This window comes from Lissotriton vulgaris, chromosome 8, assembly GCF_964263255.1.
Source record: "Lissotriton vulgaris chromosome 8, aLisVul1.2, whole genome shotgun sequence".
Classification (NCBI taxonomy): Eukaryota; Metazoa; Chordata; class Amphibia; order Caudata; family Salamandridae; genus Lissotriton; species Lissotriton vulgaris.
Genome location: NC_141696.1, coordinates 1,305,519,759 through 1,305,539,689, shown reverse-complemented (window position 1 = coordinate 1,305,539,689; position 19,931 = coordinate 1,305,519,759). Strand labels below are relative to the sequence as shown.

General features: G+C 47.8%; 1 protein-coding gene across 1 annotated transcript in view; it reads left to right on the top strand.

The window, feature by feature from the left end:
• CUL5 (cullin 5) overlaps window positions 1-19,931 on the top strand; it is a 787,955-nt gene that overhangs the window by 677,822 nt on the left and 90,202 nt on the right. The window lies entirely within an intron of this gene.

The following is a 19,931-nucleotide window of genomic DNA, read 5'->3' as shown; positions in this document are numbered from 1 at the left end:
CTATCCTTGACAAATATGTGGTAGTTAAATCCCAGCCTGTGTATGCAGCATTCATCGACTTTACCACAGCGTTCGACCGAGTGGATAGAGCGACCCTATGGAAAAAAACTGAGGAAATTAGGAATCCCTGAGCAGTTGTTACGAATTATAATTGCACTGCATACAGACACCTGGTGCCAAGTACAAATGGGGAGGGAAAAGGGCCTGACTAACCCGATCCCAACCCCCAACGGACTCAAGCAAGGATGCCTCCTTGCCGCATTGCTGTTCTCCTTATACCTCAGCGATTTGCCTCAGCATCTACAGCGAGAACTAAATTTCCCACCAAAGGTAGCTGCCCAAAAAATTCATGCCCTACTTTACGCTGACGATATTATAGTGTTGGACCAAACACCCTTTGGACTGCAAAACGATCTGTATGCCCTGTATAAGTATACTAAGGAACATTTTCTAATACCTAACTTAACCAAAACAAAAATAATCTCTTTCTCAGGGAAGAAAAAAAGCAGTAAATATTGTTGGACACTCGGTGACGAAAAAATTGAAGAAGTTGAGGAGTATACCTATCTGGGTAGGATCTTCACTAAGTCACTAAAAAACAACCGCCAGTTTCTAAACTTGTCGAGAAAATCAGAGGTGCGTGCAGGAGCACTGCTAAGGCTATACGCGGCCTCGGGAAATAGACATTTTTCCTCCCTGCTTAAAGTCTACAGTGTGAAGATCCCTGCAGTTTTATCGTATGCCTTGGAATACATTCCTATAAAGCAGTGGACATTCCTGGACTTAAAAGAAGGAAAAATATTGAGGAAAATGCTAAAAGTAGCGCAGTCTATCCCAGTACAAGCACTCCGCCTTGAACTATCGCTTACGAGCTCCTACTCTCGAGGTATCGCAAACATTAGGTGGGCATACAACCTGCTCCATGCAAAGGAAGGTACACTTCGCTCCCTGCTTAAAACAGAGACCTTTGATAGTGATTCTACGAAGCACGTATTTTATAAAAACATGTCTTTCGCCTTCAAACTGGCGAATATTAGTACTGATCTGTTGCTGACTTGGACACCGCCTCAACTGAAACTCGTTTTAAAATGCTATACCCCAAGACTAAGCTTTGACCTTGACTCATCGCATTGCGCCAAATTAATTATATATAAAAACTTTGCTGAATCAGTGATATTTAAGAAAATCCAGAACTATATAGATTTTAATCTCACTCACGGCGATAGGAGATTAATCATCCTGCTCCAGTTGGGCATTCTACCCACCCAAACTTTAATATCAAAATGGCATCAAAACGAGTCACCAATATGTAGCCTATGTAATGGCGGGGAGCAGGACTTAGAGCATCTACTGTTCATATGCCCCAACTTAAAAGTAGTAGCGGCGAGAGCAAAACATCTGTATCCTATATATCTCAGATGCCACATCACCACCGTCAAGGAATTGATTATCGCTTGCAAAACTCCCCCTAATGAACTAGTTTGTTATAAACTTTATACATTTTTAAAACCTCTTTTATCTATGTTTTAACATGAGAACTTTTAAAAGCTGTAATAATCGAATTTTATATATTATTTGTGGTCCTCAGTGGAGTACCAAACCAAATAAAAACTTGTTTACTGTTTGACCCAGTCAATCTTGTCATGGTTATTGAGATTGTATATCCCACTGCTCTGGGGTAGGTACTTACACCAGATCCTTTCACCAGACATCTGCTTGACTTTTTGTGTAGTTTATTTTGTTCCATCCAGATGGAGCCCCTGGGATGCTGTGATCAATATTACTTTGTGAGTTAAGTCCCTGTTTCTTTTTTCCCATTCTGCTGTCAGTGGAGGTTTTCATCCTGGGGTCTGATTCTTGTCCAAGTGTGTTTTCTGTGGTTGTTGCATGGCAGGCTGCAGTACCAGGAGGCATTCAAGCTTAGTGTTTCTTGAGGGATGGTTGGGGTCATCTGGGGATGATCGTGGCTGTGAGGTGGTTTGTATTTTGCATTTTGCTTTTCTCTTTTTTCCTGTATTACTGCTGTCTCCTCTCTAGCTTTGCCAAGTGCCTCCAGGGGTCATTCTTTATTGTGGGTCCTCCATGGGGTGACTGGCAACTACCCTTCCAACTGCTCCTTCAGTTAGATCATGAATTTCTAGGATCTCCTTCTGCGATGATTCTCAGGTGTGCTGGGATGGTATCATATATGTAATTCCTCTTTGCATTTAGGCTTTTATGGCTGTGTTGAACTTAAGCTTCTGTTTTTGTGTATATAAACAAAGAACAATTTCTCAACTGGTGATCATTTAGAGGTCTAATATATTAGTGAAGACACAAGTAATGGGAGAGAAACTGAAAAAGGGAGACCACAAGAAATTGTAAAGGAAAAGTAGACACTTATTTCAAGTAGTGATATCAGCACTACATTACAGTGTATGCATAAGTAACCCAATAGTGGGTGTGCACATTTTGTGCTTGTGACGGTGAACGGCGCAGGTACACAATGTGTTGAAAACAGCGTGGACGGTGCAAAAAATACAGTAGAATTGGAGGACAAAAACACAATGGAGATTATTTATAAAGCAGGTTTTGCTGCTTGGAAAGACCTCAGTAATGCCCGAAATTGACTGGTAGCATCCTGTGATGTCATGGCTCTGCTTAACTCATTTGTGTGTGTTCATGTCAGCTTCGTTTATGTACATCACATACGCGTGATGGCATTAGTTTCTTTCCGTACTCCATCCAAACCAACCGACTAGGAGCATTAAAATACCTAATATTAATAGTCTTTTGTGTGCAAACGTCTAGTATTGGAATTCATTTATCAACAGATTTTCATGCGACACCACAGAACGGGGAAATTGAAGGGGCAGGTGAGGAATGAGTAGTTAGTCTCTAACAGAAAAGGCTTTACAGAAGGTAAGTCATTTGTTGTTCTTCTGATAGACTTCTAACTGCAGATTCCTCCCCTTTTGAATAGATACCAGAGCAGTACCTCCCAGGTAGTGGGTCTATGGAAAGGCTCAAACTAGGAATCCTACAGAACAGATTGGGCGAAATGCCATTTTCCTCCTGACTTGATTATGGAAATAATAATGTTTGGTGAATGTGTGCAAGGATGCCCCTGAAGCAGCCGACAAATATACAAAACCAACACACCCTGTGCTGATGCTGTAGTAGCAACTTTTGCCCTGGAAGAGTGTGCACGCAACCCCTCTGGTGGTTATCGCCGAACTAGCTCATAACAGATCTTAATACATAAGACAATCCTTCTAGATTTTGTTCTCTTTTTCACTGCCTTACCCTTTTTAACTTCAGAAAAACTGACAAAAAGTTGCTCATCCTATCATAATTCCTTAAGACTCTTCGGAGAAAAACTGAAAGCTCTCTTAGGATCTAGAGAATGCAATCGTTCCTACTCTTTTGCAGGATGAGGAGGAGCATAAAAGCAGACAAAGTAATCGATTGCCATACATGAAAAGGCATAAAAACCTTTGGAAGGAATGCTGCCCTCGTTCGAAGAACCACCTTATCAGGAAAAAAATAAAATAAATAAGGAGGCACTGATGAGAAAACCTGCCTGAAGATCACTCACTCGCCTAGCTGACTTAATAGCTATAAGGAACACACTTTTCAACGTCATCAACTTTAAAGAACAACTGTGCATGAGCTCAAAAGACAAACACGTAATATTAGTCAAAACTAAATTTAAGTCCCATTGCGGTATTATAAATGGAAAGGCGGAAACCTATGAATCAACCTTTTAAAAAAAATATCACAACAGTTGATTTAAAAAATGATTGTTGATCCTTTAAATATAAGAAAGCTGAATGAGCTGCTAAGTAACCATTAGGCTTAGATGTAGCATGGGCTTCCTATGCCATAGGTAAATAAAATAAAAGAATATCAGAAAGAGCATCTTGTAAAGGTTTGATTTGATGTGACAAACACCACACCAGAAGCTTCATCCAGCGACCATCATAAACAGTTTTTGTAGATGCAAGCCTGACTGCCAAAATCACCCGAGCACTTCCGGAGGAAGATCATATGTCAACAACAGCCTCCGTTTAATCTCTATACATGGAGGTGTAAAGTGCTTGGTTTTAGGTGGAGACCTCGACCCTGTTGCTGTGACAGCAGATCCACCAGAAGAGACAGCTGAATTGGAGGAGGGATGCTCATGGCCAGAAGTTCTGGGTACCAGACTGTCCTTGCCCAGTTCAGAGCCACTTGGAAGAGTTGGGCTCTGTCTCTCTTGATCTTCTTGAGCACTCTGGGCAGTAGCGGTAGATGTGGATAGGCATGTAGGAGTACCAAATCAGGCTGATGGAGTCCCATAGGTAGGTCTGCCTTGGGTTCTCCCAACGCCCAAAATATCAGACATTGCATGTTCTCTACATTGGCGCAAAGATAGAGCCAGGATTTTTCCCATCAGTGGAAGATACCCTGTACCACCCTTGAGTATAAATGTAATTCATGATCCGCTAGGTATTGCTGGCTGCTCTACATTTAAAGATCCCACCAGACGATCCGAGGTAAGCCCTGATCACTCTGCAACTTCCAAATACGAAGAGCCTCCAAGCACTGAGCCCACAACCCTACTTTACTCTGTTGGTTACCATACCACATGGCGGTCATATTATCCGTGAGTACTTGCACTCGCTCCGCCTTGATCCATAGAAGCAAAGCCAAACAGATTGCTCAAAACGCCAACAGATTTAAATTAAGTTGAGCTTCCGCTGGAGACCAGAGTCCTCTGGTCTCCTCCTTCCCAAGTTTACTTCCTCAGCCCAATAAGAACGCACCCATCACAACAATCAGCTCTGTGTAGGGTAGGAAAGGTGTAGGCTGCAGGTCCAATTGTGGTTAAGTAGCCACTACTGTGGATCTTTTGCAGTCTCCTCTGACACCTGAATAAATTGTGACAGATTTCCTTGCTGTTGAGCCCACGGAGACTTCAAATTTCACTGCAGATACCCCAGGTGCCACCTGGCATGGTCCGCAAGTAGGATAAAGGAGGCCAAGAGACCTAGAAGTCTCAGAGCCAGTCTCACTGATACCCAGGATGAAGGCTGAAACAGCGGGATTATAGCCCAAATGTCTTGGACTCAAGCTATGACTCTAAACACCATATCCAGGTTAGCCCCAATGAAAGGTAGCCTCTGCAAAGGAATCCGCATATTAATGTTAAAACCCAACAATGTCAATAGGTCGGCCGTTATCTGGAGATGGTTGACAACTGCTTAAGGTGAATATGCCTTTAAGAGCCACTTGTCGAGGGATGGGAAGGCTAATATTGCAGGATGGGATTGTGAAAATATGCACCCCGCAGATCAAGCCTATCATCCAGTCTCCTTGATCTAGGGCTGATAGAACTTGTGCCAAGTGAGCATTTTAAAGTAGTCTTTCCTCAGAAGAATTTCAAAGGACGGCTATCTAAAATGGGATGAAGTCTCCCGTTCTTTTCCGGTATTAGAAAATAGCGGGAGTAATAACCAGTCCCCATCTCTGAAACTAGAACCCTCTCTATCTCCTCCTTTGCCAAGAGAGCCTGAGCTTCTTGAAGAATAGACAAATGTTCCTCTGACGGATGATGTGGTGGTGGAGAAATGTCCTAAGGGAATGACTGAAAAGGTGGGTAATATCCTTTTGCCACGACTAGGAGCACCTGTTGATCTGGCGTTATGCTCTTCTATGCGGTAGATAATAGGTGATGCCAGCCCCAACTGGCAGATCGTGCGGCACTAAGCTTAACTTAATGAGGCTTTGGAGTTGTTGCAGAAGGGGGGGTTTATTTTGGGCAGATCTTGGCATTTGAGTGGTTGTACGTTGTCTGTCTGCTCAATGACCACGTCTCCTAAAAGCCTTGGTGGTCTGTTGCACTGGAGGCATGAACCGTTGTTGTCTCTGAAGATATGCTCTTCAAAAACCTCGAAAGGAACGCTGCTGTGATAGCTGATGAGCCGGAGGTGCCAAGCATAAAGAGGGGGCGGTGGCTTTGAAGTCTTTAAATCTCTTAAGGTCTGTATCTGCTTTTTCCCCCAAACAACTTCATACCATCAAATAACATGTCCAACAAAGAATGTTGAATGTCTGTAGATCAACCAGCTGAGCTGATACAGTATGCCATCTTATCACCACACTGGTCCCCAATGCTCTACTTAAACAGTTTGTGATATCCAGAGCAGATTTTATTGAAACTTTTGCCTCATCCTGTTCTCCTGCTACCAAACCCTACAAGATCATTCGAGTATCCTCTGGGACTGATTGTAAAACATAAGCCTCTCTATCCCATAAAGCATGGGAATAACTCCCTAAAAAACAGGAAGTATTCACTGACCTTACAGCCAAACTAGGTTAAGAAAATACCATTTTGACATAAGCCTCCATCTTTTTAGACTCCCTGTGAGGAGGGCAGGAGGAAATGCAGTGGGACTAGTATGACTTGTTGAAGCCTAAACAATTAGACTTTCTCGAGTTGGATATTGTAGTAAAAAATCCTGATTCCCCTAAGCCGTACAATTTCTACTTGCAAATTGTAGATTAATTAGAGGAGAAGATCCTGGTTTAGCCCAGGTACCCAGTAAAACATTCATCAAGGCCTCATTAAATGGTAAGAAGGGCTCCTGTGAAGCACGCACTGGATCAAGTATTTCCATCACTAAAGTTGTTTCAAACTCCTGTGTGGGCTAAACAAGGTCCAGAGTATCTGCTGCCCTGTGTATGACAGTGGCAAATGATGCTACGTCCTCAGTAGCAACAACTGGTGTAGAAGATCCCTGGTCTCGCTCTACGAATGAGCTTAGGGTCTGCTCTATGCTTACGTGACTTTCCTGGAGCTGGGGCGACACCCGCCCAGCTTAAGTTATTTTATGAGGCCATGCACCTTCTATTTGGGTGGACCATCACCTCTGGTGGGCCTTCAGGTCCCACAGGCTCGGAAGCATACTACACTGGATCCACCCAGTCGTGACCTATAGATTCCATGTTGGATCTGGAGTGGAGCTGCCGACTAGACAAACCTTCATCGGCCCCCGCTCCAAGGCCACTGACACAGCATGGTAGCACCATCCCCATCGATCACTGCCGACTCCAATACAGATAAGCGTCGTCCGACGCCGGTTCCGGCTCCAACTGGGCTGGGGCCATGCTGTTAAGATTGGAGCTGGTGCTTTTTCCTTTGACTGGCCTGGAGAGGGAGATGGGTAGGGGTTCTGAGAACCCTTATGGATAACAGTGTCCCCTGGTATGCGGAACTGGCAGAGGCCAGTAGTTTAGACACCTCATCTGACACTGGCTTGCTCTCTCCTACCATGGCTCTCTCTTCCTATGGCTCCTTCCGAACCTTTATTCCCTTTTAATGAAGCCTATACCGACGTACTACTCTGTGTCCTACTCTGGACCTGATCCAAGCCCTGCCCTGGGGTCCTGTTCATAGGACAGTAGCCCACCACCATTGCCCCAGTTTTAGGGACCCCAGTTTCCTTACCAAGCACCCGACCCTGGAGAGCTTGGTGGTCCAAGCCTCCACCTCTAGACTCAAACCTGGTGCATTCCCTATCACTCCACCGGAAAGGGAATCCAGGAGGAGGAATGCATTTCACATGAGAATGTGTTCTTCCTCCAGCCTTGCACTGCAGTTGGTGAACACTCATACCTTTTGGGCTGGTATTCCCATGTGATCTAGGATTCGGTTGTTCAAGTGCTGTCTATGGTTTCGGAGGATTCCTAAGCCATACTCTCCCAAGCTATTGCTGACAAGAGAGACGCAGCAAAGTTCATCAAATTATATGGACTGGACGTGACTAACTTGCTGGGTTGAGCTATTTCATCGTTGGTGGTCTTGAAGCATCACGCCTGATGGAGAGCCTCTGGCTTTTCAGGGGATGTCCAAGCGTCGCTTACGGCCATGCCCTTTGATGGCTCTCGTCTTTTTGGAGAGAAGGCGGACTCAGTGTTGGAGAGGTTTAAGGACGGCGGAGCTACGGCCAGGTCCTTGGGCTTGTCTATGGCCTCTTGTCAACCCCAGTCTGCCTTCTGCCGCTTTTGTGGCCACGGAAGGGAGCTCCAACTGCGTCCATAAACTCTCAGCCACCACGGCCAACAGGCTTCTCAGCCTTTTCGTGGACGAGGACACGGGGCCATTGACCATGTGGGACAGATACCCAGAGGTCTGGGCAGTTCACACCCCCCAGCAGCCTCCAAACACCTTTAGTTTGCCCCCTGAACATCATGAGGAGGGTGAGGGGGGGGGTCAGGATATGTCATCACCTGCACCACTGGCAGTCAGTAACATTGGACCATTGGGTTTTGCAAATCCTCCGAAGAGGCTACTCACTCCCCTTTGTGACCACCGTCCTCTACCTTTGCCACCCACTTATGACCATATGACAGAGGGCCACCTTTTCTTACTCCGTCAGGAAGTGTTGGCCAAGGGAGTCATAGAGAAGGTATCGCATCAGAAGTAAGTTATGTTGCTATTCTCACTACTTTCTGGTTACCAAGAAGAACAGAGCCCTTTGTTCTATCCTAGACCTGCACCTCACCTTCTGAAAAAGGAGAAATTCAACATGCTCGCAAAAATTCTGTCTGCCCTGAATCCGGTAGACAGAATGACAGTGTTAGACTTACAGGGCACATATTACCACATTCCTATCCATCCTGCCCTACCTGTGATTCATAGTGGGCCAAGACCTCTGCACTCACGGGGGTTCACTATCAATGTGCCGAAGTCACACCTGACTCCCTCTCAGACACTCCTTTTTATCAGAGCTGTTTTGGACATGGTGCAATTTTGAGCCTATCCTCCCCAGCAATGAATTCAGGCAATCCATAGGTAGAGTGACTCTCCAACCTTCCATCTTCCACGAGGTGTCTTCAGGGTCTGCTGGGAAGGGTCTTTTTTCTTTAAAACTGCAACGCGATTTACCTATTGACTAACATTGAGCACGCAATCTCGTTCCCACTCTGCACACAACCTCTGTGGGGTTCCTAGCTACTCACCTTGGGTGGTTCCTTGGGTCCTCAGCTCTTCTACGTCTTCTGGGTCCATTCTTGACTTGAGTCATGGCTCACATTCCACTATTTTAGTATATGGTTTGGTCTCCCCCTGGGGACCACTGTGTATTTGTGCTACTTACATGTTCTATTTCCTAAGTATTGCGTGTATTGTTTTTATATCTCCGGGTAGGAGATAATACATTGTGTTAGTGAGTGTTTGTAATAAAATGCCCATTTTTAGGTCTCGCCCTGGAATTCGCATCCGAAGGATGCGTCCAGGGTCTGAGACTTATAGCTATCGGACACGGGGGAATGAGGACAAGAAACTGTCACAAGCTTTTGAAGGCAGATTTGGGTGCGTGAACGCGCACGTTCCGTCATGCGCCGTGCCGTGCACTTCCCTCCCATACTCCCAGCAAGTCAGCCTAACGTGCCTGCATGCACACACGCACTTACACAGACACGCAGGCACCCAGACAGGCAACCCCCTCCCCCCCCCCCCACAGTCACACACACACACGCATACACACAGACTCCAAGACACGCACGCTCACACACATACACAGCCCCCCACCGCCGCACGCGCACACAGCATGCACCCCCCCCCCCCCCCCCCCCCCCCCCGCCCTCGCGGATGATCAACAAGGCGAAGCCACACTCACCGGCTTCTTTGGTGCGGTGGCGGCGGCTCCTCTCATCGGCAGCAGGACTCTTCCGCCCTCCTTAGGCACCGGGGCGCAGGGTAGGCTCCTGCCTGCTCCGGTGCGGCAAACAGCAGCGGCTCTTCCGTGGGAGGCGGGGTAGGCTCCTACTTCCTGTTTCCGGTTGTCCCGCCCGGCCTGCCTGACTTCCTGGTCGCAGGCCGGCGGCGCGAGCTCTAGACAATCCGTCTGCAGCACGGCACGGGTGGTAAGCTACACCATGTGGGAATGTGGCTGGGAGGGTGCGTTCCTTGTTATTGGTGGAGCCATTTGTTTAGTTTTACACCAGCCTGGAGTTTACGGAATCACGAAGACTAGTAGCAGTGTGTATTATAGATTCTGCCGATTGCTAACCACTCTCTGCTTTTAAAATACACATTTTAATTTGCTCACTTCGTTTTTTTTTATCGATTTTGTTCTCTTGTGCACTCTTTACTTAAGGCACATGGTCACACACCGGAAACTCGTGTAATGTGTACTAAGACTTTTATTTTATTTGTCAGCCGGCAGTAATAATGCTAAAATATAGAAAAGTCAAGGGCCCCCAAATGAATAAAGACCTTGAGTCCAGCAAGGGCATCCATGAACTGTAAGGCTGTAGTGTCATTGTTCTGTTATTTGAACAACGTCCTGCCCATCCCTGCTTGTACGGCGCTGCTCATTTAATTTTATTTTAAGCACTCTATGTTAGTGTAGTTGCTGGCTACCATCCGTCCTTTCATACCAGTGTTGTTGATTATCTCTAAAAGATCCCTCCTACCCTCCGTAGTCTGGGTGCTTTTTTTTCATTTGTAATCATGGACTCCGGTTCACTTAAAAAGCACGGGTGGTAGCGAGTGATGTCATGTACCGTTTGCCCCGTCTAAATTTACATCACTGGGTTGACCTTTTTCCCTGACCTAAACCCCTTCATTGTTGCTTTCTTCCACTCATCTTCGCAACCCCCCTCCCACAACATGCCCCCCCCCCCCATTCCTCCCGGGTCGTTGCTCCCTCTTTGCAACCCTCTCCCACAACACTGCTTGCTTGCCACGATACAAGCAAGCATCTTTCCCATGTAGTTGGAATACGTATGGAATTAAAACTCCATCGTCTATACACATATTGGCACTTTCACGTCAAATCTCCACTAGCATGCCTATGCACTTAATCAACCTTTGAAATCGTTGACACAGTTCTAAAAAGCAGGCTTGTGAATTTACAATGTGATTGCAAGACTTAGGAAAATACACCTAGCAGCGAGCAAAACAGTTGCAATAATACACTGAAGTTCTATAGCGCGTTTACAACCAAGATCTGTGGGCACTTATTGACTTAATACCTGCCATCTTAACCAGAGAAGACTCCCCATTAATAAGCCCAGCAATGAAAAAGATCAGTTAAGTAACAAGAACACCAAATATTTAATGTAGCGCAGAAATGAGAAAATGAGGGTGTAGGCGTTCTGTTTGAATTATATTTTTACAATAGCCCGTTGACAGCTCTTCATTCTCCCCAAGCTTGCCTTTATTTTGCGCGTAAAGGTCAAAGCAATGTACATCCCACTGCACTACTTATATCTAAGCTGTGCATTACACCTTTTACTAATACTCCATTTACTAGCTAGGTGGTCGATACGAAACTAGTCCTATCTGCATTTAGTTGAGTGCTTGCCAGATACCGCCAGACATCTACTGCTCAGAAAGCTGATGCCTCATGTCTGAAGCAAGAACCATATTATTTTTTTGCCCGCCGACTCAATATTCCCTTTTCAGAGCAGACCCCGTAAAATGTTTTCATTAGGCACAAATTACTCCTTAAATTAAGGTACATAAAGTCAAATAAACTTTAGGTAATAAAGTAATTACGTATTTTAGAAGTTTGGCTAATCGCTAATACACAGCTTTAAGTTGGAAGGACACTTGTTTTTGTTGGTATATTGCCACACACACCCTGACCCCCACATACAACCCTACACCTCCACACCCCCCCACACACACACTCCCACACACCCTCAGACCCCCCCCCACACACACACACACACAACCCCCCACATACACAACCCCCCACACACACACCCACACACGCCCACACACACAACCCCCCCACACACACAACCCCCCCCACACACACACAACCCCCCCCCCCACACACACAACCCCACACACACACACAACCCCACACACACACAACCCCACACCCACACACCCACCCACACAACCCCACACACACACAACCCCACACACACAACCCCACACACACACAACCCCACACACACAACTCCACCCACACAAACCCCCCCACTCAACCCCCACACACACACAACCCTACACACACAACCCCACACACACAACCCCACACACACAACCCCCCACACACACAATCCCACACACACACACACACACAACCCCACACACACACAACCCCACACACACACAACCCCACACACACAACCCCACACACACACAACCCCACACACACAACCCCACACACACACAACCCCACACACACAACTCCACCCACACAAACCCCCCCACTCAACCCCCACACACACACAACCCTACACACACAACCCCACACACACAACCCCACACACACAACCCCCCACACACACAATCCCACACACACACACAATCCCACACACACCACACACACAACCCTCTATCTATATATCTATCTATCTATCTATCTCCATCTATCGAACTCACTCTATCTATCGCCCTCACTCTATCTATCTCCCTCACTCTCTCTATCTATCAACCTCCCACTATCTATCGCCCTTACTCTCTCTATCGCCCTCCCTCACTCCATCTATCTCCCTCCCTCTATCGCCCTCCCTATATCTATCTATCTCCCTCTATCTATCTATCACCTTCCCTCTATCTATCATTCACACTCACTCTGTCTATCTATCGCATCACCACAGCATCACTCAGCACCAGCACAGCATCACTCAGTGGCACCACAGCATCAATCTGTGCAACCATTCAACAACAACTGGTTCAAATATGTTCTTTCAATGTTTCAAGCTTTATTACAAATGTCACAAAAAGATGTTAATATTTCACTTCTATTCTTGGATTTTCGTCACAATAAAATACACTAAACATAATCTTCACAAAAGTTATTTACAAAAGTTTAAGTTATTGCCATTATAAATTACAATAACTTTTATTTAAGTATTACTTATTAAAAAAAATTAAAAGCCATTTTTATTTGTAATATCAATACATCTAAGTCACGTAAATACAACACATATTGCATTACAAATGCTATAGGTGTCACATTTGCAAAAGTTATAACTATTGGCATTGTAAATGACAAAGCTATTAATTTCACTATTTTCAAAACCAACACATAAATAAAATATTTGTCATTTACAATACCAATAGCTCAAACTTTCCTAATGCGAGACCTATTGCATTGCAAATGCTTGTTATAACTACACTGTTACTCTTTTTCACTTAACCTCTACCATAATGTTATGTTATGTTATAGGTATTTATTTTGCGCACAGCTGCTCCAGCAAAGGAGCGTCCTGGCGCCACCAACAAGGTAAAGCACAACACAACAAGCAGCCGGAGACAGAAAAGGAGCTAAAAGGGGATACTAAAACAGAAATGTCTTAATAGCTTTCCGAAAGAGCATGAGATCCTCCAGCAGACGAATTTCCACCGGGAGGGAGTTCCACGTAGTTGCGGCTTTGACACAGAAGGAGCGTCCACCAGCACGACAGAGCCTGAAACGAGGGACCACGGCAAGAGCCTGGCCAGTGGAACGCAGAGCTCGTGTCGGGACATAGAAGGACAAGAAATTGGACAAGATCTGGGGTCCTATGCCCTTCAGAATTTTAAAAGTCAGACAAAGGACCTTAAAATCAATTATCTTCCTCACAGGAAGCCAATGCAAGGAACGAAGGACATTGGAGACAGGACAGAATCTGGGCAGACCAACTATCGCTCTGGCTGCGGCGTTTTGTACCCGCTGTAAGCGGGTAATCTCTGCCTGATTGGCTCCCACCAGGAGAGAGCTGGCATAATCCAGACGCGAGATAACCGTAGCCTGAATTACCAGCTGCCTAGTTGGGGCATCAAAAAATCTAAGCACGGGTCTTAAACCTCGAAGAACGCCAAAACAACAAGCTGCTGTTTTCTTAGTATGGCCGACAAAAGTAAGGCCAGCATCCAGCCAGACTCCCAGGTTTCTTAATTCCGAAACCGGAGTCGGGACTGGACCCAATTCTGAGGGTCACCACCTGTCACCCCAAAGCTCCACTTTCTTCCCGACAATCATGATCTCTGTCTTAGTGGCATTAAGTTGAAGACAATCCGCCGTCAGCCAGTTGGCCACCGCCTTCAATCCATTCTGAAACCTGGGGGCATCTTGCTCCGCATCCCCGCTGAGAGTAACCGCCAGCTGAGTGTCATCGGCATATGAGACCAAAGTCAGGCCCCACTGCCTGGCGACCTCAGCCAGCGGTCTCCCGTACAGATTGAATAACGTGGGGCTCAGCGAGGATCCCTGCGGAACCCCCATGGCCAGAGGGTGAAATGTGGGGCTTGAAGGGAGGGATAGCCACACAGAATGAGCGATTGTCAAGGAAGGAGCGGAACCACCGTAAGATTGAGTACTGGTAAAACAAGCTGCTTTACACCCCTTCTGGACTAAGCCTGAAGGATGATCCTCACAGCTACCACTTAGAGAGCTTTCTACGGTTGTCATAGACCGCTAAAATCACCATAGGGTTGTCTGGATTAGTGCAGGGTGCTGCACTTACATAAGTGAGCACCATATACTAAGCTAGCCTCTCACAGTACAGCATCAGAGGACTCTCTACGACATGGTTCAGTTTTTGAAGGGAACTGTGAAAGATCTGCAGCGGTGGCTGACGAGCCGCAAATGGGTCATTAGCAGACCCCTCTCCCTTCTCCAACTAGAGCTCCCTTTAGTGACAAATGCATCACTTGTGGGATAGGGAGTCAACTGGGAGAGGTAGAAATCAGAGGACTCTGGTCTCTTGCGGAGTCTGGGCAATTGCTTCCTTCGATCAAGGGAAGGGTAGTGCAGATGATGAACACAGGGCAGGTGAGGTTGTGGACCCTTTGTCAAGAGGCTGTACTTCTCTGGACATGGCTGCAATGGAAGAGAATTTCCTTAGTGATTCAACACTTGGCGGGCTCTCTGAATGCCAGGGCGGGCAAACTCAGCGAAGAAGACTATCTTTTCACTAATAGTGTCTCAACCCGGAAGTGTTGCCAGGCCTCAGTCAGCAATTTTTTTCTGGAGTTTCCAAGACGGCTCTCGTTCTGAGACGTTTTTTCTCTTGGGTGGAGTTCCAGCTTCTTCTATGCCTTTCCGCCTATACAATTCCTGCCCAGGTGCTCAAGAAAATCAGGAATTACCAGGCCCAAGTTATTCTTGAGGCTTTGGATTAGGCTCAAAGAGTCTGGTGTCCCGAGGTGCTGAGCATGACCGGCGGTATTTAGAGCTAGTGGTCTCCTGATCAGGTGGTCTCTTCTAGAGGATCTTCTGTTGCAGTAACGGCGTAGGGTTTTGCACCCAAACCTGCACACCCTCACCTTCATGCATGGAGTTTGAATGGTGACAGCTGGCCAACGTTGGACCTTTCCTCCTGAACTCAGTGATATTATTCCTCCAGCCAGGCAACCCTCCACCAAGTCGAAAGACCTGCCGTTGGGTAGGTTTGTGACATTGTGTGATTCGAAAAACAGCGACTGCCATTTTTTATTTGGACTGACAAGTTTTGGGGACTCACATATTCGTGTGCAAAAAATTTGACTTTGCATAATGTCAATTCTCTGCTTTCCCTGCCACACAAAGAACCTCATTTCCATAGAGGTGCTTACTAATGATCTTGATTGAAAACATCTTGAGGCAATGCCCTATTGCCTTTGGTCCGTGTTTCATCAAGACACATCTAGCCGCAGATTCCTTACCTGTGAACTTCCAGGCGTCAATTTTCTCAGCAGTACCCATGCACACCGAAAGATGGGTCGGTTGACTCCTCGTGACATCGGCGTGTTCGTCATCACCGTGACATTTGCGTCGCCAATATAACCGCCACTCCGGCGCACTGACTTCAGTTCTTTGCTTTCCACTCCAACCAGTTCCAATCTGTTGAAGCGGACTACCCCCTGTCTATTTTTGACCGGCTTGTTTAGACTTTTTGTCGACTTATTTTGGTGTCTAGGAAATGTCAAGTAAGACGACTTCGGGGTTCAAGCCGTGTGGTGCCTGTCACTGCGCCATGCCGGTCACAGACCCCCACTTAGTGTGTCTCTGGTGCCTGTAGCACGACCACAAGCTTGAATTCATGCTCCAACTGCCGGACTATAGTGCCGAAGGCTTTAAGGGAGTGGTCACAAAAGCTGCTCGCGGCCTGGCATTGTGGAGGTCGCCTCGTCAAACTCGAACCCGGTCTGGTTCTCGGTCAAAGGAAGGTCCGAGCACCGATCTAGTGAATCAAAGTCCTCTTCGTCGAAGGCAGGTAAGAGGCAGCATAAAAAACACAACCCCGCCCGTCTCATGATGCGGCTGAGAAACCTCGGTGTTTGATGCCCCGCTCTGCGGAGCGTGTGCCTGGGTCTGCTCTGCATTTCTCAGTCTTCCTGGGTCCGGAGCGACCCCTGCCCAGCTTAAGGAGTTCTATGATTCCCTGTGCACCATATTTGGGGGTCTTGACCTACCGGCGTGGCTTAGGGCCCTGCCGACTCAGATGATGGAGGAGCCCACGTGGGTCTCACACCTGCTGCTCCGGTGCCACTGCCTCCGATTGGGCCCGTCCTGGGTCCAGACCGGTGCCAGTCGCACCTCTGCAGCGACCTTACCCAGCGCTGCGTTCAGTGCTGAGGTCCTCTGTGTCACTGGCACCCACCGGCGGCGCCTCCCCAATCCTCATTCTCAATGACACGGAGCCGGTTGGGCAACCTCCGACGCGGAGACTGGCGCAGACGGAGACGTGCAGCTCCATGCCGTTCAACCTGCCCGATTCTGAAAGGTTACAGATGGATTCAGAGGTTTGGGAGGGGGAGCAGGATCCCTTAGAAATCCTGCACCCACAAGATATGGACTGTACGAGGAACTGCGTGATGCCAGTTGTTTGGACATCTCCCCAGACTCTGGCATGCGGTCTCCACCTACCCTGGCTGCGGAGGACACGGGGGTGGTCGTGTGTAGGACTGCAGACGTCCTGGACCTGCAGCTCTCTATAGTGGTGGTCAAGACTAACGTCTTGACAGAGGTCCTGCAGCCTGGGGTCTCCAGCCAGAACCCTTACTGCCTTTTAATGAGGCCTTAACGGACGTCCTTCTGGGCACCTAGTCCAAACCCAGCACAGGGGATCCTGTGAATAGGAAGATTGCCCACCGCCATCGCCCTGCACAGGGCGACCAACTTTTCCTCACCACCCACCCCACAAAGCTTGGTGGTCCAGGCTTCCACTTCCTGTGGCGCGTTCCCTTCCGCATCCCTGGGTAGTGAATCCAAGAGTGGACAATCTTTTTCTTCCACCAGTCTTGCATTACGGTCAGTGAACACTGCATGCCTTTTGGGACGGTATTACCATTCTATATGGGACACTGTTGCGCAGGTACTGCTCAGGGTCTCTGAGGAGGACCGGGCTCTACTCTCCCAATCTATTTCAGACCGGAGAACCGCAACAAAGTTTGTCATCAGATGTGGCTTGGACTCAACAGACTCGCTGGGCAGAGCGATTTCCACAACGCTGGGCGTACGTCGCCACGCCTCACTGAGAACGTCTGTTTTTTTAGGGATGTCCAAGCTAACCTCATGGGCATGCCCTTCGATGGCTCCTGTCTCTTCAGAGACTAGGCAGATGCCACCTTTGAGCGGTTCAAGGAATCGCCAGCCACGGCTAAGTCATTGGGTCTCACCACAACTTCCCGGCTGGCATCTGCTTTTTGCTCCATCTGTGGCTACAGAAGGGGCAGCCAACCCTATTCTAGCCAGAGGCCCCCGCAAGTTCAGCAGCCCTGTGGGTTCGGAGGCTAGAAGTCGAGCCAAGCTACGATGCCCTCCTTCGTCACAAAACCTTCCTTCGTGGCAGAGTACGCCATCATCACCACCACTGGCAGGACATCACATCTGACAGGTGGGTGTTGCAAGACTACCCCTCCATCTATGCCTCCAGTATATGATCGGCTGACAGAGCATCACTTTGTCCTGCTCCGCAAGGAAGTCAAGACTCTCTTGGCCAAGCGGGCTGTAGAGAGTGTTCCCCAGACAGAAATAGGCTGTGGTTGCGATTCCCGCTATTTTATGTGCACAAAGAAAGACGGAGACCTTTGTCCTATCATAGACCTCTGAGCCCTCAACTGCTTCCTCAAAAAGGAGAAGTTCAAGATGCTCACCCTAGCTCAGGTCCTTTCTGCCCTGGACCCAGGAGACTGGATGGTAGTGTTGGACTTGCAGGATGCCTATTTACATATTCCCGTCCTGCCTGCCCATTGTTGCTACCTGAGGTTTATGGTGGGCCATGAGCACTTTCAATCTGCAGTTCTCCCCTTCGACCTCCCCAGCGCCCCTCAGGTGTTCACAAAGGTGATGGCGGTGGTTCCAGCCCATCTCCGGAGATCGGGGGTTCCAGTCATCCCCTATCTCGACGACTAGTTGTTAAAGGTGGGCTTGTCCCAAACAGTTGTCTCCCATTTCCAGACTACGGCTAACCTCCTGCATTCGCTGGGGTTCTCTATCAACGTCCCAAAGTCACACTTGACCCCCCTCTCAGATGCTCCGTTTCATCGGAGCGGTTTTGGACATGGTGCAGTTTCGGGCTTATCCTCCTGAACGGCGAGTCCAGCATATTCAGGCTATAATACCGATGTTTCAGCCTCTATCCTGGATTTCGGTAAGATGACTATGAGATTGTTGGGCCTCATGGCTTCCTGCATCCTGCTAGTGAACCATGCATGGTGGCATATGCGGGCTTTGCAGTGGGACCTAAAGTTCCAATGGGCACAGCATCGAGGAAATCTCACCGACCTGGTTCAGATTTCAGAGGGCACTGCGAAAGACCTGCAGTGGTGGCTAACATACTGCAATTGGATCAAGGGCAGACCCCTTTCCCTTCCCCACCCAGATCTCACAGTATTGACAGATGTGTCCCTTCTGGGATGGGGTGGCCATCTGGGAGAGTTGGTCTCCGGCAGAATCCAAGCTCCACATCAACCTGTTGGAGCTTAGGGCAATCCGACTGGCACTGAAAGTATTTTTACCATCCATAAAGGGAAGGCTGATACAGGTGTTCAAGGACAACACTACCGCCATGTGGTACTGCAACAAGCAGGGTGGAGTGGATTCATGGACTCTTTATCAAGAGTCCCTGCGTCTCTGGACCTAGAACAACAGGGCATTTCTCTGGTGGTTCAACACCTATCTGGTTCTCTGAACTCCAGGGCGGACGAGCTCAGCTGAAGGTGCCTTGCGGATCACGATTGGCGTCTCCATTCGGAGGTGGTACAAGATCTCTTTTAGCAGTGTGGAGAGCCTCGGTTAGATCTGTTTGCCTTCAAAGAGAACGCGCAAGGTCAGCAGTTTTGTGCATTGGCATTTCCAAGGAGGCTCTCGCTCAGCAACGCTTTTTGCCTTTTCCCCCATACCACTCCTCTCCGAGTGCTCAACAAGATCAACAGCGACCGGCCACAAGTCATTCTTGTAGCTCAGGACTGGCCATGGAGAGTTTGGTATCCCAAGCTTCTAGACATGAGCATCAATCCTCCGATCAGGTTGCCACTTCGGCTGTTGCAGTAGCAGGGGAGTGTCCTCCACTCGAACCTGTCCACTGTCTTCCTTCTTACGTGGAGATTGAGCAGCAACAGTTGACAGCTTGTCACCTTCCTCCCGAAGTCTGTGAGGTTATTCTGGAAGCCTGGCGTCCCTCCACGAAATCGGTATACACCTGCCAATGTAACAAATTTTGTAAATATTGTACAGAAAGGTCCATTGACCCCTTGTCTTCCTCTCAGGCCGATATCCTTTTGTTTATCCTTTCCTTGACCTTGCAGGGTTCTGCTTTGGGCACTCTGAAGGGCTATCTTTCGGCCTTCTCAGCTTTTCTTCGGCTACCAGATCAGCCTTCACTTTTCAAGTCCCCTCAGGTGCAGAGGTTTTTGATGGGGTTGACCCACTTGTTCCTCCCCTTCTCCTTTTTTTATGCCACAATGAGACCTTAATTTGGTCATCACTTTCTTGATGTGTGCACTGTTTGATCCGATGCACAACTGCCATTTA